Here is a 24966-nt window from a genome sequence, read left to right as displayed (position 1 = left end):
GAAGAAAAACAAAGAAGAGAAACAAAAACTGAAGCTACTGGACACAAAGGTACCTCAGCACTAAAGCTGCTCTTCAAGTTTTCATCTCAAGGCTCACAAAACTAGGGATTGGTAAAGAGGTCTTCTCTGTTCAGAATAAGCTCTGAAACCTACTAACTGCTACAAAGAAGTAAGCTAAAAAAAAATAAGAAAAAAAAAAATCACCTTGCACTACCTAAGCAAGTAAAATCCTGCACCAACTTTGACATTTTCCCAAGCAAAATCCAGTTCAAAATTGATCACTGTTCTCCAGAATGTTCACATAGTGCTTTGTGCTCTGGGAAGAATTTCATTAGTGATCTGTGGAATGATTTCCGTGTAGATACATGATGGTTCCTCTAGCATTGTACCCAACCCACTTATTATTCACACATATGATGGCAAGTATTCACTTCTACTTTTTACCACAGTGCTAAACCAACACCAACAAAGAACATAGGGGGTCATTACGACCCGGCGGTCTTGCAAAAAGACCGCCGAGGCCGCAGGAGACAGAATACCGCCATTGCCGGCGGTATTCCTGGCTCCCTATTATGACATTTCCGCTGGGCCAGCGGACGGTAACAGTGTTACCGTCTGCTGGCCCAGCGGAAATGTCACATCAACATTGCTGCCGGCTCGTAATAGAGCCGGCGGCAATGCTGATGTGCAGCGGGTGCAGTAGCACCCGTCGCACATTTCACTGCCCGAAATTCGGGCAGTGAAATGCGTGACGGGCTATGCCTGGGGGCCCCTGCACTGCCCATCCAAGTGCATGGGCAGTGCAGGGGCCCCCAGGGGCACCCCAAGTCCCCTTTCCGCCAGCCGTTCAATGGCGGTGTTTACCGCCATGGACAGGCTGGCGGTCGGGAACTCATAATCCCCTGGGGATTATGACCGCCAGGCGGAATCCTGGTGGGATATTGGAGGGGCCGGCGGTATGGCCGTGGCAATTCTGCCACGGTCATAATTGCTGGCGGAACACCGCCAGCCTGTTGGTGGCGTTACCGCCAACTTACCGCCGGCCGCCAGGGTCGTAATGACCCCCCAAATCTGGTGTTTGTTCTGACTTGGTACCTCAAACAGCAACATCAGAGTTCCAGAGCAAAAGAATGAATGAAAACACAAAAATGTTCGAAGGAACTGGCTTGCGCCAAGCTGCACCAGGTCTCACATGCACTAACTCTGGCTTGCCCTAAATCAGAAAGCATCCATGCACGCAAGGCGTGGCTTGTTCTTCTGAGTGTTCAAACAAAAGACAGCATAGCACAGGCCAGGTTCTACCTACACCAAACTGGACAGGGCAAATATATATTCAAGCTCTGACTCACAAGCCTGGCACACAACAAATCATACAAAATTAGCTCTGGCCCAAATCAGAGTAGGTCATCAAAAGCATCACTTTATACTCCAGGACAAACACAACAGAGGCATTTACTTAGGTGAGTACTCATTTAAAGCATAAGATGACCACTTCGCTGCACAACCCAAGTTTCCATATGCATCTTCAACGATGGAACACCTCTCATAGCCTCACATAGAATACTAACTCATCAGATATAAGCCAGACCATAACCATGCATTCTCCCAACCATACATGCTACGAATCTTACACCAAACTGGACCAGGTGAACAGGCATGAAAACTTCAGATTAGACACTAATCAAACAATATAACAAAGCGACCTAGCTCATGCACGCACTTAATCAGACAATTACAACCCACAGCTATAAAGCCACTACAAAACCAAAGCAGTGGCAGAAATATTGTACACATATACTAATGCAATGCAGATAGTAATATTGGTACATCATAAATATGAGGAGATAAAAAGATCATGAAGCACAATCCAAACAACCGTTGAAAAGTTTCAGAATAAATATATTTTTCCCCATGTAGGAGCCACCAAGGCATTCTTACAAAGGTTGGGCGGAGGAGAGGAGTGTAACAAAGAGGTTATGTTAAGCTGGTTTCAGGCTGTCTGTTCAGTGACTAAGGAGCTTTATACAGTCACCCGGTTTAGACATCTGACTGTCCTAATGAAATACAAATAGGTCAAATAAATGTTTACCCGGTATGCCATTTCGACATACTTGTAAAACATAGGCTCACGGCGCAAACACCAAGTGAGGGACTTCTCTGATACTGGTACAACCATTGTGCTAACACTACAGAAAACGCCTTGCAGAACGAGGCAGTGAATGATTTGAAAATAAGAAGGCTGTTAGCCTACATGTAGAAGAGAGCCTTTGGAGGGGATGCAACTAGCCAGTAGCTCAATTGATATGGTAAACAAGTAGGATGTAAGTGAGAAGTACTGAGGAACACCACATCCTGGAGAGTGAGGGGGTGATAAGTAAAAGAATAACAGATCAGAATAGATTGGAGAGAAATGATTTAAACTATGAAAAAGCTGAGATGAAAATCTCAACTGTATATACCCGAGCCCACATGACAGACTGATTAATTGTGCCAAAAGCCACAGACTTATCAAGACACATCAAGATGTTGACACAACCATTATCAGAACCTTCCGTGCCTTGTATACTCAGTTTTCTGTATCCATGCGTGTGTCGAGTCTAACTTGACATCTTTGGTCACCTTGAGCGTGCTGTGCCACCTCATGAAGGACCTCAAGTTCGACTTGACAGACACATGAATACAGAGGTGTTACGCAAATTGCACTACCAAGAACTGAGTACCCTATTGACCCGTCCCTGCACCATACCATATGTTGGTATGACTACCAGACCAGTCAAAATCTGGATCACAGAACACTGCAGCAATATGCAGTGCAGAAAACTAACTACAAAAATTAGCCCCCACTTCTTGACTAAACCATACTCCCGACGACCTACACTGGAGCATCTTGGAGGCAAGTAACTCCTGGGATAAATGTACACTATTGAGAAGAGAACAGAACTGGGTCTACTGTCTAGCTGCGCACAACACGGGCCTAAATGATGATATTCCCTGGGGTGAACTAGACATGTGACTCCATCTTCCATTCAGATCCTTTGCGATCTCCCGTTTGACACCTATGACTTATTAGACTTCGGCGCAGCATCACCCAAACCACTATATACGAGTTTACCACCTCTTTAACCAGCACCTTGATTCACTATGCCTGCAATAACCATGGGCACATCTGGCAGGCCTCTTTATATTTAGGCCTTCTAACATGTCGGGGTCATGAACTCCACGAGAACCCCTAATTTTAGCATTCAACAGGACTCCACTTAGTAGGCTCTTTGTCAATTAATTTCCGCCTCCATATATGCTCACCACCAGAACTTTTCTGATTCCTTATTTTTAACTTATTTTGCCGCCCATGTCAATTATATATTTTTTTGACAATTTGTTGACAGTGATATGTGTTCCATCCTTTTAATCCCCCCCGCCCGTACATTTAGGGGCTTTAATATACCATATCACCTTCCTTGATCACCACCTTAAGATGATGTCCGCCTCGCTAATCAAGGTCACAACAGCCCTATCCACATGTGCCCATGCACTAAATAGCGCAATGCACATCTGCGCAACCGCAACTTCCCCGCCCTAGTGGCCGCCAATAAGGATGATCACTAGAGGTACCAACCTATCACCCCCCCCAGCCTCAACCCCCTAATACCACTGGACAGCAAGGCAGCACGCGAGTATGGACACAGCCTCTTACCTGCTACTTTCCTGCCTAGTAAAGCAGCCACAGTAATCTAACCTTTTTCAGGATTTCGCACTCTCCAACATGGCAGCCTCGAGCCATGGTCGCTCTAGCGGCCGGAGGATCCTTGATTAACTGGTTACCTTGCACCTAATACCAATTAGATACTCCTTGTATACCCCCTCGCCGGCTAGCTCGCTGCCTCCAGGCCAGCAGAGATTGGTAGGTCAAGGGTATTACGCCATGTTTGGGTCATGTGAGTACTTCACTTTAGAGAATGATTGTATTCTTTAAACCCATTTGTTGTACCAACTAACTGGTCTTCCCCTTTTTTATCAGTTTATTTCTCCCCAGCAGAGCATGGTTCTCTGCCCACACCTAAGGAGCATTAACCCCTCCCTAATATGGTAAGCCCTCTATATCTTGCCCCGGGGAAAACAACTGAGTGATGTACCACGTCTTTGACATGGAGTGGTGTTTGTTTTTCTTACCTGTTTACACGTGTGGCCACTTGCTTATCTGCTTTTTAAATGAGCACATACCAACACAGGTGATGTCGCCCTTAGCATGTTTTTAATCATACATATATGAACGATATATGTACTTAACGAGGTATCACCCGACATTCCCCAGGGTGATACTTGCTCTTGTTCCTTTTATGGGTCAGATCATCAGGGTCCTGTACCATAGTAGACACATCACTCACATTTGGACTTTGTTGATTGGGTACTACACAGAAACACAGATTCCCAATCAAGTGTAGGCTAGGTGTCACGTTTTCTGGTCCTGACAAATTGTTTAACATCCTGTGGGATCACACAAGGCAGGAAACATGTTGACGCGATTCACATCTTATGCTCTGTCAAGGATCATTAGTTCTAAGGATAGCCTCTATCCTTTTTAATCTCAAGCCAAGGGGACCACCTTATTAAAACAGATTAGGCACTCAGACATTTTTAAGCACTCACATCACCACCACACACTCACGGCACCATCACTGATACTCGCCATCAAAGCAACCAACTTTAAAGATCACCGGAAAAGAGGATACCATTGGGCATTACAACACCGGCCCAATGAGGAGCTGCCGGATGATGAAGTATGGCAGCCTTATGGGTGTGTGAGGGCCATTGCTTCTCATCAATTGGATCCCTGATCCTATTGATCAGTTCTCCGACTGACAGCTGCCACCTTCCTCTTCCCTCTCTGTCTTTCGCTAAAGACGCAGCATACCTTTTTTGGTTACTATGATCTTTGCTTAGCACCAGCGCTTCTAAGACAGAACAGGCACAACTTCAGCACTCACTTTGGTGGCAAGTGTCGTTCACTGGCTGCCAGAGTGTCCAAAGGTACTTAAGGCCTGCATTTGTTCTTTGATACAGCTGCATCGTGACAGAAATAGTTGCACTGCTATTGAGACTGATAACAATAACTTTGATTGTTCTGAATCAGTAATGGAGTGGTCATTACCTTTGAAACTTAGGACAGGCTAGTTATTTACTTATCTGTAAGAGATAAAATAGGGCCTTGAAATAGCAAACAAAAATGGCAAGTTCTAGAAAAACAATAACCGTGTTAAACAGTTAATCCTGTTCACGGTGTTCTTTAATTTCCTGGTTGGTTTATTGTTTATATTGTGCACGGTTACAATTCCTAAAGGATTCACAAGATTGGGCTTTCAAAATAAACATTATCAGATATAATGAAAATGTCACTTACCCAGTGTACATCTGTTCGTGGCATTAGTCGCTGCAGATTCACATGTTTGGCACAGTCCGCTGCCTGGTGTTGGGCTCGGAGTATTACAAGTTGTTTTTCTTCGAAGAAGTCTTTTTTGGTCACGGGACCGAAGGACTCCTCCCTCTTCGGCTCCATTGCGCATGGGCGTCGACTCCATCTTAGATTGTTTTCCCCGCAGAGGGTGAGGATGGAGTTGTTTGCTATAAATAGTGCCCATGCAATGGAGTGAATATGTATGTACGTTAAGAGTTTATAATAATTATTTACAAATGTACAGATGTTTAAGATTTATGATCTACTTCTAAACGGCTACAGGCTTCCCGGGGAGGTGGGAGGGTACATGTGAATCTGCAGCAACTAATGCCACGAACAGATGTACACTGGGTAAGTGACATTTTCAGTTCGATGGCATATGTTGCTGCAGATACACATGTTTGGCATAGACTATAAAGCAGTTACCTCCCCTAAAAGCGGTGGTTTAGCCTGTAGGAGTTGAAGTAGTTTGGAATAATGTTCTTAGTACAGCTTGGCCCACTGTAGCTTGTTGTGCATTTAGTACGTCTACACAGTAGTGTTTAGTAAACGTATGAGGCGTAGACCAGGTTGCAGCCTTACATATTTCGCTCATAGGAATGTTTCCTAGAAAGGCCATTGTAGCACCTTTCTTTCTGGTTGAGTGTGCCTTTGGTGTAATAGGCAATTCTCTTTTGGCTTTAAGATAGCATGTTTGAATACATCTGACTATCCATCTAGCAATGCCTTGTTTAGAGATTGGATTTCCTATGTGTGGTTTTTGAAAAGCTATGAACAGTTGTTTTGTTTTCCTGATTAGCTTTGTTCTGTCAATGTAGTACATTAGTGCTCTTTTGATGTCTAATGTATGTAGTGCCCTTTCAGCCACGGAATTTGGTTGTGGGAAGAACACTGGCAATTCTACTGTTTGATTTAAATGGAATGGTGAGATTACTTTTGGCAGAAATTTTGGATTTGTTCTTAGAACTATTTTATTGTTGTGTATTTGAATAAATGGTTCTTGTATGGTAAATGCCTGTATGTCACTTACTCTTCTGAGGGATGTGATTGCAATGAGAAATGCGACTTTCCAGGTTAGATATTGCATTTCACAGGAATGCATGGGTTCGAAAGGTGGACCCATGAGTCTTGTTAAGACGATGTTAAGATTCCATGAAGGAACTGGTGGTGTTCTTGGTGGTATAATTCTTTTTAGCCCTTCCATGAATGCTTTAATAACTGGTATTCTAAATAGAGACGATGAATGAGTAGTTTGTAGGTAAGCAGATATTGCTGCGAGGTGTATTTTTATAGATGAAAAAGCGAGATTTGCTTTTTGCAAATGTAGTAAGTATACTACTATGTCTTTCGTAGAGGCATGTAATGGTTGTATTTGATTGGCATGGCAGTAGTAAACAAATCTTTTCCACTTAGATGCATAGCAGTGTCTAGTGGAAGATTTTCTAGCTTGTTTTATGACCTCCATGCATTCTTGTGTGAGGTCTAAGTGTCCGAATTCTAGGATTTCAGGAGCCAAATTGCCAGATTCAATGATGCTGGGTTTGGATGCCTGATCTGTTGTTTGTGTTGTGTTAACAGATCTGGTCTGTTGGGTAGTTTGACATGCGGTACTAGTGAAAGGTCTAGTAGAGTTGTATACCAAGGTTGTCTTGCCCATGTGGGTGCTATCCGTATGAGTTTGAGTTGGTTTTGACTCAACTTGTTTACTAGATATGGAAGGAGAGGGAGAGGGGGAAAAGCGTATGCAAATATCCCTGACCAACTCATCCATAGAGCATTGCCTTGTGATTCGCGGTGTGGGTACCTGGATGCGAAGTTTTGGCATTTTGAGTTTTCTTTTGTTGCGAACAAATCTATCTGGGGTGTTCCCCAAATTTGAAAGTACTTGTTCAGAACTTGGGGGTGAATTTCCCATTCGTGGACTTGTTGGTGGTCTCGCGAAAGGTTGTCTGCTAGTTGGTTTTGTATTCCTGGAATAAATTGTGCTATTAGGCGAATGTTGTTGTGAATCGCCCACTGCCAAATTTTTTGTGTTAGGAGGCACAATTGTGTTGAGTGTGTTCCTCCTTGTTTGTTTAAATAATACATTGTTGTCATGTTGTCTGTTTTGACAAGAATGTATTTGTGTGTTATTATGGGTTGGAAGGCTTTTAACGCTAGAAATACTGCTAACAGTTCTAGGTAATTGATATGAAATTTTGTTTGGTGTATATCCCATTGTCCTTGAATGCTGTGGTGATTGAGGTGTGCTCCCCACCCTGTCATGGAAGCATCTGTTGTTATAACGTATTGAGGCACTGGGTCCTGAAATGTCCGCCCTTTGTTTAAATTTTGCTGTTCCACCATAGAAGCGAAAGGTATGTTTGGCGGTCTACCAACACCAGATCTTGAAGTTGACCCTGTGCCTGTGACCATTGTGATGCTAGACACTGTTGTAAGGGTCGCAAGTGTAGTCTTGCATTTGGGACAATGGCTATGCATGATGACATCATGCCTAGAAGTTTTAGCACAAATTTTGCTTGTATCTTTTGGTTTGGAAACATAGCACTTATTACCTTGTGGAATGCCTGCACTCTTTGTGGACTTGGAGTGGCAATTCCTTTTGATGTGTTGATGGTTGCTCCTAGATATTGTTGTGTCTGACACGGTTCTAGGTGTGATTTTGTATAGTTGATGGAAAACCCCAGTTTGTGAAGGGTTTGTATGACACATGTGGTGTCGTTTGTGCATTTTTTTACTGTGTTGGTCTTGATTAGCCAATCGTCTAGGTAAGGGAACACATGTATCTGTTGTCTCCTGATGTGTGCTGCTACTACTGCTAGACATTTTGTGAACACTCTTGGTGCAGTTGTTATTCCGAATGGCAACACTTTGAATTGGTAATGTATTCCTTTGAATACGAACCGTAGGTACTTTCTGTGAGAAGGGTGTATTGGTATATGAAAGTACGCATCCTTTAGGTCTAATGTGGTCATGTAATCTTGCTGTTTGAGCAGTGGAATGATGTCTTGTAGTGTGACCATGTGAAAATGGTCCGATATGATGTAGGTATTTAGTGTCCTGAGATCTAATATTGGTCTTAATGTTTTGTCTTTTTTTGGAATTAGAAAGTACAGGGAGTAAACTCCTGTGTTTTTTTGTTGTACTGGTACTAACTCTATTGCATCCTTTTGCAGTAGTGCTTGAACTTCTAGTCCTAAAAGTTCTAAATGTTGTGGTGACATTTTGCGTGTTTTGGGAGGGATGTTTGGTGGGAATTTGTGGAATTCTATGCAATAGCCATGTTGGATTATTGCTAATACCCAATTGTCTGTTGTAATCTGTTGCCAAGATTGGTAGAATTGGCTTAGTCTTCCCCCCACTGGTGTTGAGTGAAGGGGTTGCGTGACTTGAAAGTCACTGTTTAGGTGGAGGTGTTTTTGGAGTCTGGAATCTTCCCCTACTCCTTGGGAATTGACCCCCTCTACATCCCCTGAAACCTCCCCTTTGGAAGGAACCCTGATATGGTGTGGTTCTTGTTTGTTGGCTGGTGGTGTCTGTGGGTTGGCCACGAAACCCCCCTCTAAATGGAGTTTTTCTAAAAGAGCCTCTGCTCTGCGGGGAGTAGAGTGCGCCCATAGCCTTGGCCGTGTCTGTGTCCTTTTTAAGTTTTTCAATGGCTGTGTCCACTTCAGGGCCAAAAAGTTGTTTTTCGTTGAAGGGCATATTAAGGACAGCCTGCTGGATTTCAGGTTTGAAGCCTGAAGTGCGGAGCCAAGCGTGTCTCCTTATGGTGACAGCAGTGTTGACTGTTCTCGCTGCAGTATCGGCTGCGTTCAGTGAAGAGCGGATTTGATTGTTTGAGATCGTTTGTCCCTCTTCAACTATTTGCTGCGCCCTTTTTTGGTATTCTTGGGGAAGATGGTCTACGAGAAGTTGCATCTCATCCCAGTGAGCGCGGTCATATCTGGCCAGCAGCGCTTGAGAATTTGCGATGCGCCACTGGTTGGCTGCCTGTGATGCTACTCTTTTTCCTGCCGCATCAAATTTTCTGCTTTCTTTGTCCGGAGGTGGGGCATCGCCAGATGTATGGGAATTTGCTCTTTTGCGAGCTGCCCCTACTACTACGGAGTCAGGTGGTAACTGCGAAGTAATAAACACTGGATCTGTGGGTGGTGGTTTGTATTTTTTATCCACCCTTGGGGTGATGGCTCTTGATTTTACGGGCTCTTCAAAAATTTGTTTTGCGTGCCGTAACATCCCCGGTAGCATTGGGAGACATTGATATTGGCTATGTGTAGCCGAGAGGGTGTTAAATAAAAAATCATCCTCTATAGGATCGGAATGCAGTTGGACATTGTGGAATTCTGCAGCCCTAGCCACCAGTTGTGAGTATGAGGTACTGTCCTCTGGCGGTGACGGCTTTGTAGGGTATGAATCTGGATCATTGTCCGGCACTGGGGTGTCGTATAGGTCCCAAGCGTCTTGATCCTGATTATCTTGACTTATGGTAGTTTGCGCTGGTGAGTGCATTTGTGGCGGTGTTTGTGCCGGCGATGCCTGTTGTAGTGGAGAGGGCGGAGGCGTGACTTTTTTAACCACTTTGGCTTGTGGTTGTGCGTCATCCTTGAGGAGACTGATCCTTCTTTTCCTCATTATTGGGGGAAGGGTTGATATCTTCCCTGTGTCTTGCTGGATGTACAGTCTCTTTTGTGTGTAGTCTGATTCTACACTTTGGAGCTCTTGTCCAAATCTGTGCATCTGGCCACTTATTCCTTGTTCCTCTGAGTAGGATGAAGGTGTGGTATTTTTCGGCGCCGAGAGAGAATCTTTTTTCGGTTTCGGCACCGATAGAATTTTTGTTCCTTTCGGCATGGATTCTCGTGCCGATGTTTTTCGGTGCCGGTATCTTGTTTTTGTCTCTCGGAGCCGCTTTCTCGGCTCCGAGGTTGCTCCATGGCGGTCCCTCGACCGGAGTCGGGTGTCTTCGCTATGGGCGTGCCCTTTTTCGGCGCCTTCGACGGGTCGCCTGTTTTATGGGTCGAGCCATGGCCTGTTGGCAGTGGCGTCCCCTGGGCTTTCGTTTTGTCGATGGTTTTACTTTTCGACGTCTTACTCACAGTTTGTTGCTGTTGTTCGACGTCGGAGTCTCCGGATTCTGAGTCCGGAACCGAGAAGAACGAGTTACTTACCTTCGGTAACGACTTTTCTGGTGGATACATTAGCTACCTGTGGATTCCTCACCTCATGAATACTCCCATGGCGCCAGCATTCGACGGAAATCTTCTTACTAGTCTCTGCACGTCGACGAGGACGTCACTCTAGCCCACGCGACGCCGTCTGACGTCATACAGGCAATAAGAGGTCCTCGACGACGTGCGGACGTCAGTACCAATAATTTTTTACGTGCATGAGAACAACCAGGCAATGCAATGAAAGAGCAAGGCAATATCCCATTATATTGTAAAAACACACAACATTGTATGAATAACTGTAAATCTTTTTATATAAATATATATATATAAAACTTTCTCTTTTAAAATATATACACACACCAAGTATATACACAAAGATATATACATATATATAAATATATTATATACACATCTATTGCACCCTCAAAGACCAAGAGGAGCGCACTCAAGGATTACTTGGTAAGACCAGAAAGGCAACGGGGAGGCGGGTGGGACCGTGAGGAATCCACAGGTAGCTAATGTATCCACCAGAAAAGTCGTTACCGAAGGTAAGTAACTCGTTCTTCTGATGGATACAACTACCTGTGGATTCCTCACCTCATGAATAGAGTCCCAAAGCAGTACCACGCCCGGCGGTGGGTGCCTAAATGGTCAAACCAAGAAATCCTGCAGCACTGACCGTGCAAAATGGCCGTCCCTTCTAACCTCAGAATCCAAACAGTAATGTTTTGCAAAAGTGTGAAGGGACGACCAAGTTGCGGCCTTGCAGATGTCGACCACAGGAACACCCCTGGCCAAGGCCGAAGTGGCCGACTTAGCTCTGGTGGAATGAGCTCTAATGCCCTCAGGAGGATCCTTCTTTGCCAAAGAGTAACATATTTTAATGCAAAGAACAACCCACCTGGATAGTGTTCTCTTGTGGACTGCCTTTCCTCTCCTCTTGCCCACGTATCCAATAAACAGCTGATCCTCCAGCCTGAAATCCTTTGTTCTATCAATAAAGAAGCTCAACGCTCTCTTTGGATCCAGACGGTGCAGTCTTTCTTCCTCTTTGGAAGGATGAGGCGGAGGATAGAACGTGGACAAAGTAATTGCCTGAGCCAAATGGAAGGGTGAAACAACCTTCGGGAGGAAAGCAGCCTTGGTCCTCAACACCACCTTATCCCCATAAAAAGTTGTATAAGGGGGCTTTACTGATAAGGCCTGCAACTCACTCACTCTCCTTGCTGATGTTATAGCTATCAGGAAGACTGTTTTTAAAACCAAATACCTCAAGGGGCAAGAATGCATAGGTTCAAAAGGGGACCCCATAAGGAAAGTCAGGACCAAGGACAAATCCCATTGCGGCATAATGAATGGCTTTGGAGGATATTGATTTAGAAGACCTTTCAAGAATCTGATAACAATAGGGGATTTAAATAAAGATGGTTGGTCTGGAAGACATATGAAGGCTGACAAGGCCGATAAATAACCCTTAATGGTAGCCACTGCACAACCTTTCTGCGCCAGAGATAGAGCAAAAGACAAAACGTCCGATAGATGAGCATGCAAAGGATCAATCTGCCTCTCTCCACACCACGCAACAAATTTAGACCACCTATTAGCGTAGATAGATTTAGTGGAGTGTCGCCTGGCCGCTAATATAACATCCACTACCTCAGGCGGGAGAGAGAAGGAACTCAGGTTGCCCCGTTCAATCTCCAGGCATGTAGGTGCAGACTCTGGAGGTTGGGGTGTAGAACCTGCCCCTGCGACTGCGAGAGGAGGTCTGCCCTGAAAGGGAGACGGAGCGGCGGGCACATTGAGAGTTGGAGAAGGTCGGAGTACCACACCCTCCTTGGCCAATCCGGAGCTATTAAGATTACTAGAGCCCGGTCTTGGCGAATCTTCCTCAATACTCGAGGAATCAAGGGTATGGGAGGAAACGCGTAAAGCAACTGGCCGCACCAGGTTATTTGAAACGCGTCCCCCAACGCTCCCTGCATCGGATACTGAAGGCTGCAGAACAACGGACAATGCGCGTTCTCTCGAGTGGCGAACAGATCTACCCGAGGAAACCCCCACCTCTGGAAGATTAAACGGACTTGATCTGGATGGAGACGCCACTCATGGTCTGCCGAGAAGTGGCGACTGAGACTGTCCGCAGGCACGTTCAAAACTCCGGCCAGATGGTTTGCTATCAAGCAAATCCGATGGTCCTTTGCCCAGGACCATAGTCGAAGAGCTTCTCTGCAGAGAAGGTACGACCCCACTCCTCCCTGCTTGTTTATGTACCACATCGTGGTAGTATTGTCCGTTAGGACCTGTACCGACTGACCACGAAGGGAAGGGAGGAAGGCCTTGAGAGCCAGACGTACAGCCCGTAACTCTAACAGATTGATGTGAAACATCTGTTCCTCTGGAGACCAAAGACCTTTGATCTCCAGATCCCCCAGATGAGCTCCCCACCCTAGAGTGGAAGCATCCGTTATGACTGTGGTCACTGGTGGCGACTGCTGGAACGGCTTTCCTTGTGAAAGATTGTTGCTTGCAATCCACCACTTCAAATCCACAGCAGCATCTCTGGAGATCTTGACAGTACCCTCTAGATCCCCTCTGAGTTGAGACCACTGCCTTCGGAGGCACCACTGAAGAGCCCTCATGTGCCAGCGAGCATGCGTGACCAACAGAATGCAGGAGGCAAAAAGACCGAGCAGACGAAGGACCTTGAGGACTGGAACTACCGCTCCATTTCGAAACATTGGAACCAAATCCTGAATATCTTGAATCCGCTGAGGCGGAGGAAAGGCCCGACCCAATGTTGTATCCAGTACTGCCCCTATGAACAGGAGGCGCTGAGAGGGCTCTAGGTGAGATTTGGGCTCGTTCACCGAAAAACCCAGGTCGAACAACAACTGGGTTGTTGACTGCAGATGATGCGACACAAGCTCCGGGGACTTGGCTTTGATCAACCAGTCGTCCAAGTAAGGGAATACTGCTATCCCCTTCCTTCTGAGTTCTGCCGCAACCACCGACATCACCTTCGTGAAGACTCGAGGTGCTGAAGTAAGACCAAACGGAAGGACCGCAAACTGATAGTGTTGCGATCCCACCACAAACCGGAGATACTTCCTGTGCGACTTGAGTATCGGGATATGAAAGTAAGCATCCTGCAAGTCGACAGACACCATCCAGTCTTCCATGTTCAACGCCAAAAGCACCTGTGCTAGGGTCAGCATCTTGAACTTTTCCTGCTTGAGGAACCAATTCAAGATCCTCAGGTCCAGAATTGGTCTCAAACGACCATCCTTCTTGGGAATCAGGAAATACCTTGAGTAAACTCCTCGACCCCTTTCCTGCTCCGGGACCAACTCCACTGCGCCCTTTGAAAGGAGGACTTGCACCTCCTGTTCTAGCAACAGGAGGTGTTCTTCTGAACAATACGAAGGGTGGGGCGGGATGAGGGGCGGGAACTCCCAAAAGGGAAGGGTGTAGCCTTTTCCCACAACACTGAGAACCCAAGTGTCCGATGTAACAGTCTTCCATTTGGTGAGAAAATGCTGTAATCTTCCCCCTACAGGAGAGGAGTGAGTGGGAAATGGTGGAAGCCTAAGGCTGCTTCCCCTGCTGCACCCCGCCAGAGGATGAGGAAGAGGCAGAGTGCTGCTGAGAGGCTCCTCTGGTGCGGACCCTACCTCTCCCCCTGAAAGATCTATAGGGATGGGAAGAAGCAGGTTGCTGATATCTCCCCCGAAAGGAAGAGGAGGAAGAGCCACGCCCAAATCCACGAAACCTCCTGAAGAATCTGGAAGAGGCCGTGGAAGAAGGAGCTTGGAGCCCTAACGACTTAGCCGTGGCCCTGCTTTCTTTAAAACGTTCCAAGGCCGAATCAGCCTTAGCTCCAAACAGTTTGTCCCCATCAAACGGGAGATCCAACAATGTGGACTGTACATCTGCCGAAAAGCCCGAGTTACGGAGCCAGGCCTGTCTCCTTGCCACCACAGTTGTGCCCATTGCCCTGGCTACCGAGTCGGTGGTATCCAGTCCCGTCTGGATAATTTGGGTTGCAGCAGCCTGGGCATTTGAGACAAGATCCAAAAGACCCTGGGGAAGCTCTGTAAACGAAGAGGAAATGTCATCCATCAGAGCATGAATATACCTCCCCAGGATACAGGTTGCATTGGTGGCTTTTAACGCCAGACTGCAGGATGAAAAAATCTTCTTCGACTGCGCCTCTAGCTTCTTTGAATCTCTGTCCCCAGGCACCGTCGGAAAAGAACCAGGCGCTGACTTGGACGAACAGGAGGCCTGCACCACCAAGCTCTCCGGCGTAGGGTGCCTAGATAGGAAACCAGGGTCAGTTGGAGCCGTCCGATACCTCCTGGCCACGGCTCTGTGAGCTGCTGGGGAAGATGCCGGCCTCTTCCACACCTCTAACACCGGATCCAGCAGAGCGTCATTAAATGGTAACAGAGGCTCTGCCGCGGCTGAGGCCGGATGTAACACCTCTGTCAAAAGGTTTTGTTTTGCCTCCACCACCGGCAAAGGCAGGTCCAAAAAACTAGCTGCCTTCCGTACCACTGCATGAAAGGAAGCAGCCTCCTCCGTATATTCCCCCGGGGACGAAAGGTCCCACTCAGGGGAAGTGTCCAGCCCACTGGCCGACTCCAGTCCACGCAGCCCATCACCCGAGTCCTCTAGCTCTCCTTCCTCTAGGGCTCGTTGGTACTCCTGCTCTTCTAATACACGGAGAGCACGTCTCCTTGAATGAAGTCGTTGCTCAATACGCGGAGTCGACAATGCCTCCGCCGAAGTCGAAGATCGGCGCCGATCTTCAGAAGCCACCGACGCCGCATCCGGCGCCACAGGTAACTTCGGCGCCGACGGAAGAGCAACTGCCGCAGATGGACCCATCGGAGTCACAGGCCGAAATCCCGACGTCGACGGGATGGAAATCCCCGGGGCCAATCCTTCTGAAGCCACCGGAGCGGCCACCGGCGCCGACAGTGGCGCCGAGCCCACGTTCCCAAACGGGAGAAAGGGCATAAAGGGTGCCGGCCGAAGAGGCGCAGGATCACCCAAAGAAAAGGCCAAAGGCCCAGCCGGAGCACCCCCTGGAGCCATCTGTTGGAAGATGGCATACATCGCATTCAAGAATGCGGAACTATCGGCTCCAGGGGTGGGAAAAGCCGGATACTGGGGTGCCTGTCTCGGAGGCGACCCCGACGCCGGCCTCGGCGTCTGCGCCGGAGAAAACACTTGAGGCTCCAATACCTCAATCACCGACGCCTGTCCAGGTGAAGTTGGAGACGCCGGAGAGGGCAACGGCGTCGAAGGATGCGGCGTAACCGTGGGACTGACCTCCCATGTCCTTCGGCGCCGATCCGGAGACCTGGAGCGAGTCTCCTTTGAATGACGCCGAGATTCTCTACGGCGCCGGGAGTCTCGATGACGCCGATGTCTTGGGGAAGAAGACTTCTTGTGATGTTTCCCCTTTGACTTGGCCATAAACAGCTTCGCCTCACGTTCCTTGAGGGCCTTTGGATTCATGTGCTGACATGAATCACAAGTCGAGACGTCGTGGTCGGAGCTCAAACACCAAAGGCAATCGGAATGAGGATCCGTCACCGACATCTTGCCTCCACACTCACGACAAGGCTTAAATCCAGACTTCCTCTGCGACATTATTTCCACAGCGAAAGACTACGCAGCAAGATATACACTGTAACCGCAAGAGTAACAGTTGCTCCCTCGAAGATAACCGTTTCGAATGCACGGAAAAAAGGGAACTGACGTCCGCACGTCGTCGAGGACCTCTTATTGCCTGTATGACGTCAGACGGCGTCGCGTGGGCTAGAGTGACGTCCTCGTCGACGTGCAGAGACTAGTAAGAAGATTTCCGTCGAATGCTGGCGCCATGGGAGTATTCATGAGGTGAGGAATCCACAGGTAGTTGTATCCATCAGAATGTTTCCTCTTCGTCGTCGAAACGTTGTTTTGTCGGCGTGGACGCCATTTGTAGACGCCTGGCTCTTCGGTCCCGGAGTGTTTTTCTGGACCAGAAGGCTCGACAGGCCTCACAGGTATCCTCCTTGTGCTCGGGGGACAAGCACAAGTTACAGACCAAGTGCTGATCTGTATAAGGATACTTACTGTGACATTTTGGGCAGAAACGGAACGGGGTCCGTTCCATCGGCTTCGATGTCGCACGCGGTCGGGCCGACCAGGCCCCGATGGGGGAATCGAAGCTACCCCAAAGTCTTCCGATGATCGGTGTCGATGTACCTAACTATCCCGATACCGAACGGAACAATACCGACGCTTTCTTCCGAGATTCTGACTAACTTTCCGAACCGAAACACGGAGCGAAAAGGAATACGTCCGAACCCGACAGCGGAAAAAAACAATCTAAGATGGAGTCGACGCCCATGCGCAATGGAGCCGAAGAGGGAGGAGTCCTTCGGTCCCGTGACCAAAAAAGACTTCTTCGAAGAAAAACAACTTGTAATACTCCGAGCCCAACACCAGGCAGCGGACTGTGCCAAACATGTGTATCTGCAGCAACATATGCCATCGAACATTGTGTTTCGCCGTGCTCTTTGAGTGTGTGATTCATGAAAAAAAGATTTGGGTTTCCACTACAGTGTCCCTGTCTGGTCTGATGGGACTGGCCATTACCAAAAACACATCTTACATAAATACTGCTCAGTGAGTTGTATACTGATGCAGTGGAACTGACCTTCTGGTTCGGGCCAACTGGGTCCCTAGTGCCTCAGCCAGAATATCGAATCGTGTTGTCTAGAAGACTCTAGAAACATATCAAAATGATCAAATCCAATAGGCCTGGCTCTATCTTCTGCCATGTGCTACCTCATATTTCTACATGTACCTGCCAAGCACTCACATACAGCCTCCTATTAAAAGGTACAATTGTCTTCTGTCCAGGGACAGTTATCCTGAGGCAGATGCTGCTTCATATGCTCAATTATAAGTATAAAATGCAAAGCTGAATGCTCAAATGCTGATATCACTTGCCCAGGTGATGTTATCATTAGCTATGTTTCGTGGCTCAGTGGAGTAATTCATCTACCCCAGAACACTCTGTTTCACCCCGGGGTTTGTAGGTTAGAATCCCAGGAGTCCCACTCAGGTTTACATACTTCTGAGAGAGGTAAAACAAGTACCACTGAGTTGGATAACAATAAACATCTGTAATCTGTTAACAATGCCAACAAACCTCCCCAAGGGTAAACACTGCACTCTACAAATATATGTTACGTTATATTATGTTTATGTTCTCTTGCAAATACAGCCTCATAAGCCAATGTACCGTCTATGTATGTTAGACACAATGTCAACTGTAAAGCGTAAGCAACTAGGCTCTTTGCAGATGCCCCCCACTTTCTGTCCCCATTTAAACTACTGTAACTTTTTTATGTGAAAGTGCACTGAGGCCTGCTAATCAGACCTCAGTGCCCATGCTGTTTCCCTTAAATTGTTCTGTGATTTTGTAAACCCAAATGGCAACGTCTTTACCACCTCTGTAGTGTTGTTGCAAATAGTATCAGTGGTACCCTGGGCAGGGATGGTGAAGGGGTCACCAAGGCTGCAGCACTGATTGTGCCACCTGCTTTGCCCTATTAAAAGCAAAGCCTGCAGAGCTGCCGTGTCAGCCTGAACGAGCAGCTTGTCTGCTCAAGTCTGACTTTGCCCACACCAAGTACAGACAGAGACCCTTCACAGCCCATAGTACAGATCAGTCACCACGAAGGCATGCTTCCTACAGCCCAGGAGGCAGGATGCACTGTGTTATGAGTGAGGACATATATGACCCTATGATAACATTTAAAACTTCATGCTACCGCAAGTGACAGGCGGTCCATAGGATAACATGGCTGGCGTCCGGGCAAACACCAGCTGTCCAGCTCCACGATAGCCCAACTGAGTTCCCTGTGTTTGGCATCAAATGCCGTGCTTTTTAACCCTGAGCACAATTCTCATACCCAGGGTTACCTAGCATGTACCTTGGTGGCGTCCTTAGAGGATGCCCATGAAAGTTGCCAGCTTTCTCTTGCCTTGGCAGGTTCCCCTGAGCCAGTTGCCTGCACAACAAGAGTGTGCCCTCCTACTGGTTGTGCTAGCACTTCCCCCAGAACAGAGACAAAAGACTTGGGTAGGGAAGAGGTCACACCTCCACCCTCCTGGGATGGCTAATGTTTGCAGTAATCAAGACGGTAAGCCTCAAAGGCTTTCACCACCTTTGATATGTAATCTCTTGTCCCCCACTCAAGGACAAAGCCCTTCCCACCCTTTCCAGGCTGAAAGGCGGGAACATTAATTATGCAGGATGTGTACACCTCCAAGAGGCTAGCCACTCCCTTAGGGTGGGCTAGGAGGTCTGTACAGCCATCTTGGCAAACCTTGAATTAGTGGATTCTTGATAGACAAGTGACATATTCCCACGGGACGTCGTAACCTCAGCAGCAGACTAGCTGAAGGGACTAGTAGCTCACTGGCCACTCTCACTCACACCCTTAACACCCCCTAAGCTAGGATTTAAGGGGCTCCACACGAACCAGAACCTCAGTTCTGACTTCAAATCCGAGAAGAGGCACAGAGAAGACGCTGTCACCGACAACAGGACTTTCAACCCCGTTGCAGCCAAAGAGAGAACACTTAAGTGGAGACCATATACTGGAACTGTGTGCCTGTGGAAAAGCTTTTGCTCCCAGCAAGTGTGACTCCAGTGGACGCCAGAAACTGAAGCAGACTCTCCTGACTGGTGGAACCAGTCACCTGCAACCTGCAGAAGAATCATTGTGCTGTCACAAGAAGTGGAACCCATCGAGCCCCTCTTGAGTGAGCCCACAAAAAGTCGGCGACTTACACCCTGGGAGTTGTAGTGAGGCTCACACCAAGGTTTGAGCTGCTCCACCACTCCTGTCGACCTCCAGCCAATGAAGTACTCTGGATTACTTTTGCCGCAGCCCAGGCTTGTTGGCCACCAGCCCGCTAACCGACCCGTCCCCGGACGTCCCCAACTCCAGAGCAACTCCCAGCGATAGTAGCAATAGTGACAGACATCAGCAACGACCCCACTGCTCAGATCCTGCATCCTGAAAAAGGCAACTTCGACTAAGTGGCAAAGCATCTTTGGCAGCCCTGCTGTGATTGACAGCTGCAAGGCCAACTCTGCACCCGGAGCTGCCGGATCTGGTGGCGGAGTGCCAGCTGTGGAATCCAGGTCCTGGGATCCCAACGGCCTCTACTCTCCAAGAATACAGTGTAAATCCATCTCCAAGTGTGGTTTTACAGAGTACTGCATCTTTGACTGCACTCGTGGTTCCAGTTCGTTTCTAAGGACAGCAATGCTACCTCTGCACCCAGTCTCTCACGGCAAGGTGAAAAGGTGCTATAGAAACCTTGTCTATAGAAACCTCAGACCTTAACTCCAGGTGAGTTCTAGGGAAATTACCCCACTAGTGACCGATTGCACACTGTGCTTTCCCCCACTGACTTCAATGGTATTCGTTTGACAACTAAAATTGCATCTGTTTTTAAATGCTTTAAAAATCCACAACTCCGATTGTATGTAAGATTCAAAGATTGTTTTGGTGTCTCAATTAAGTTACAATTCTGCTTTATTTTTCTAAATTGGTGTTGGATTTCTTTTGAGTCTTGTCTGTTACTTATCGTTCATGTTGGTATTGTGAAATGCTTTACACATGTTCTTCTAAGTAGCCTGACTGCTCCTTGCGACTCTACCAGGACTGAAATAAGGTTTACAGGTGTGAACCAGAGGTCCACTTCTGGATAATGTGCTAGTATGACATGGTAGGACCCCCAGTCACTCCACATAATACTGCCGCCTTGCTACATAAGGAAAATGTCACTTACCCAGTGTACATCTGTTCGTGGCATTAGTCGCTGCAGATTCACATGCTGTGCATAGTCTGCCGTCTGGTGTTGGGCTCGGAGTGTTACAAGTTGTTTTTCTTCGAAGAAGTCTTTTGGAGTCACGAGACCGAGGGACTCCTCCCACTTCGGTTCCATTGCGCATGGGCGTCGACTCCATCTTAGATTGTTTTCCCCGCAGAGGGTGAGGTAGGAGTTGTGTATGCTAGTAATAGTGCCCATGCAATGGAATGAATACGTATGTACCAAATGAAGGTTAAAGTAATATATTTACAAATGTACAAATGTTGAAGATATACTTCCAAACGGCTACAGGCTCCCGGGGAGGCGGGTGGGCGCATGTGACTCTGCAGCGACTAATGCCACGAACAGATGTACACTGGGTAAGTGACATTTTCCGTTCGGTGGCATGTGTAGCTGCAGATACACATGCTGTGCATAGACTAGTAAGCAGTTATCTCCCCAAAAGCGGTGGTTCAGCCTGTAGGAGTGGAAGTAGTTTGAAATAAAGTTCTTAGTACGGCTTGTCCTACTGTGGCTTGTTGTGCAGATAACACATCTACACAGTAGTGTTTAGTAAATGTATGAGGCGTAGACCATGTTGCTGCCTTACATATTTTGTTCATTGGAATATTTCCTAGAAAGGCCATAGTAGCACCTTTCTTTCTGGTTGAGTGTGTCTTTGGTGTAATAGGCAGCTCTCTCTTTGCTTTAAGATAGCAGGTTTGGATGCACCTAACTATCCATCTGGCAATACCTTGTTTTGAAATTGGATTTCCTGTATGAGGTTTTTGAAAGGCAATAAATAGTTGTTTTGTCTTTCTAATTACTTTTGTTCTGTCAATGTAGTACATTAGTGCTCTTTTGATGTCTAATGTATGTAGTGCTCTTTCAGCTATTGAATCTGGCTGTGGGAAGAACACTGGTAATTCTACTGTTTGATTTAAGTGGAACGGTGAGATAACCTTTGGTAAGAATTTTGGATTTGTTCTTAGAACTACTTTATTCTTGTGTATTTGAATAAATGGTTCTTGTATGGTAAATGCCTGTATTTCACTTACTCTTCTTAGAGATGTGATGGCAATGAGAAATGCAACTTTCCACATTAAGTATTGCATTTCACAAGAATGCATGGGTTCGAAAGGTGGACCCATGAGCCTTGTTAAGACAATGTTGAGGTTCCATGAAGGAACAGGTGGTGTTCTTGGTGGTATAATTCTCTTTAGGCCTTCCATAAACGCTTTAATGACAGGTATTCTAAACAGGGAAGTTGAATGAGTAATCTGCAGGTAAGCAGATATTGCGGCGAGATGTATCTTTATGGAAGAGAAAGCTAGATTGGATTTTTGCAAATGTAGTAAATATCCTACTACATCTTTTGGAGACGCATGCAATGGATGAATTTGCTCATTATGGCAGTAATAAACAAATCTTTTCCATTTACTTGCATAGCAGTGTCTAGTGGAAGGTTTTCTAGCTTGTTTTATGACCTCCATACATTCTTGTGTGAGGTCTAAGTGTCCAAATTCTAGGATTTCAGGAGCCAAATTGCTAGATTCAGCGATGCTGGGTTTGGATGCCTGATCTGTTGTTTGTGTTGTGTTAACAGATCTGGTCTGTTGGGTAGTTTGACATGAGGTACTACTGACAAGTCTAGTAGTGTTGTATACCAAGGTTGTCTTGCCCATGTTGGTGCTATTAGTATGAGTTTGAGATTGTTTTGACTCAATCTGTTTACTAGGTATGGAAGGAGAGGGAGAGGGGGAAAAGCGTACGCAAATATCCCTGACCAATTCATCAATAGAGCATTGCCTTGGGAGTACCTGTGTGGGTACCTGGATGCGAAGTTTTGGCATTTTGCATTTTCTTTTGTTGCAAATAGATCTATTTGAGGTGTTCCCCAAATTTGAAAGTAAGTGTTCAGTATTTGGGGGTGAATTTCCCATTCGTGGATTTGTTGGTGATCCCGAGACAGATTGTCTGCTAGTTGGTTCTGGATCCCTGGAATAAATTGTGCTATTAGGCGAATATGGTTGTGAATTGCCCAATGCCATATTTTTTGTGTTAGGAGACACAACTGTGTCGAGTGTGTCCCCCCCTGTTTGTTTAAATAATACATTGTCGTCATGTTGTCTGTTTTGACAAGAATGTATTTGTGGGTTATCATGGGTTGGAATGCTTTCAACGCTAGAAATACTGCTAACAGTTCTAAGTGATTTATGTGAAACTTTCTTTGATGTATGTCCCATTGTCCTTGGATGCTGTGTTGATTGAGGTGTGCTCCCCACCCTGTCATGGAAGCATCCGTTGTTATAACGTATGTTGGCACTGGGTCTTGGAAAGGCCGCCCTTTGTTTAAATTTGTACTGTTCCACCATAGAAGCGAGATGTATGTTTGGCGGTCTACCAACACCAGATCTAGAAGTTGACCCTGTGCCTGTGACCACTGTGATGCTAGGCACTGTTGTAAGGGCCGCATGTGCAATCTTGCGTTTGGGACAATGGCTATGCATGAAGACATCATGCCTAGTAGTTTCAGTATTATTTTGACTTGTACTTTTTGTTTTGGATACAAGGTTTGTATTACATTGTGAAATGTTTGTACTCTTTGTGGACTTGGAGTAGCAATCCCTTTTGCTGTGTTGATTGTTGCTCCTAAGTATTGCTGTGTTTGACACGGCTGCAGGTGTGACTTTGCGTAGTTGATTGAGAAACCTAGGTTGTGTAGGGTTTCTATGACATATTTTGTGTGTTGTGAACACCGTTTTAGCGTATCGGTTTTGATTAACCAATCGTCTAGGTATGGGAACACATGTATTTGCTGCCTTCTGATATGTGCAGCTACTACTGCCAGGCATTCTGTAAAGACTCTTGGCGCAGTTGTTATTCCGAATGGCAACACTTTGAATTGGTAATGTATTCCTTTGAATACGAACCTTAGGTATTTCCTGTGCGAAGGATGTATCGGTATATGGAAATACGCATCTTTTAGATCTAATCTTGTTTTGTAGTCTTGCTGTTTGAGCAGTGGGATTACGTCTTGTAATGTGACCATGTGAAAGTGGTCTGATTTGAAGTAGGTGTTTAGTGTTCTGAGATCTAGTATTGGTCTTAGAGTTTTGTCTTTTTTTGGTATTAGAAAGTACAGTGAGTAAACTCCTGTGTTCTTTTGATGACGTGGTACCAGTTCTATTGCGTCCTTTTGCAGCAATGCCTGAACTTCTAGTCCTAGAAGGTCTATATGCTGTTTTGACATATTGTGTGTTTTCGGTGGGACGTTTGGAGGGAGTTGGAGAAATTCTATGCAATAACCATGTTGGATAATTGCTAAGACCCAAGTGTCTGTTGTTATTTCCTCCCAAGATTTGTAGAACTGGCTTAGTCTTCCCCCCACTGGTGTTGTGTGAAGGGGTTGTGTGACTTGTGAGTCACTGTTTATTTTGAGGGGTTTTGGGACCTTGAAATTTTCCCCGGTTTCTTGGGAATTGGCCCCCTCTCTATTGTCCCCGAAAACCTCCCCTTTGATATTGTCCCTGGTAGGGAGGTGGTCTTGTTTGTGAGGTGCTGGTTTCTGTGGGTTGACCTCGAAACCCTCCCCTAAAAGTTGTTTTACGAAATGTGCCAAATGTGCCTCTGCCCTGCGGGGAGTAGAGTGCGCCCATGGCTTTGGTGTATCGGTGTCGTTTTTTAATTTTTCAATTGCAGTGTCGACCTCCGGCCCAAACAATTGCTGTTCATTAAACGGCATATTGAGCACAGCCTGTTGTATTTCGGGTTTGAACCCAGATGTGCGCAGCCATGCGTGCCTCCTTATCGTGACTGCAGTATTTATTGTCCTTGCAGCTGTATCCGCTGCATCCATGGAAGACCGTATCTGATTGTTCGAGATACTTTGTCCCTCTTCCACCACCTGTTGCGCTCGTTTTTGGAACTCTTTGGGGAGGTGTTCGATGAGATGTTGCATCTCATCCCAATGAGCCCTGTCGTATCTCGCCAGGAGTTCTTGCGAGTTGGCGATGTGCCACTGATTTGCCGCTTGTGCTGCAACCCTTTTTCCCGCTGCATCAAATTTGCGGCTCTCCTTGTCCAGAGGTGGTGCGTTGCCTGATGTATGCGAGTTGGCTCTTTTACGAGCTGCCCCCACAACTACTGAGTCTGGTGTCAGTTGTGATGTAATAAAAACAGGGTCTGTGGGCGGAGCGTTGTATTTTTTCTCCACCCTTGGAGTTATGGCTCTGCTTTTAACTGGCTCTTGAAATATTTGTTTTGACTGCCTTAGCATTCCTGGAAGCATGGGAAGGCTTTGATAATGGCTATGGGTGGAGGACAGGGTGTTAAGGAGGAAGTCATCCTCAATAGGGTCCGAATGTAGCGAGACATTATGGAATTCGGCTGCCCTAGCTACCACCTGTGCATATGATGTACTGTCCTCAGGTGGTGACGGTT

The 24966-nt window shown here is 46.6% G+C and overlaps 1 protein-coding gene across 1 annotated transcript in view; it reads right to left on the bottom strand.

Annotated features, from left to right (window-relative positions):
• The window catches only part of NUB1 (negative regulator of ubiquitin like proteins 1), a 316976-nt gene that overhangs the window by 198980 nt on the left and 93030 nt on the right, over nucleotides 1-24966 (bottom strand). The window lies entirely within an intron of this gene.

The sequence above is a fragment of the Pleurodeles waltl genome, chromosome 10, assembly GCF_031143425.1.
Source record: "Pleurodeles waltl isolate 20211129_DDA chromosome 10, aPleWal1.hap1.20221129, whole genome shotgun sequence".
Taxonomy (NCBI): domain Eukaryota; kingdom Metazoa; phylum Chordata; class Amphibia; order Caudata; family Salamandridae; genus Pleurodeles; species Pleurodeles waltl.
The sequence above is the reverse complement of the archived record's forward strand: the minus strand, read 5'-3'. Positions and strand labels throughout refer to the sequence as shown.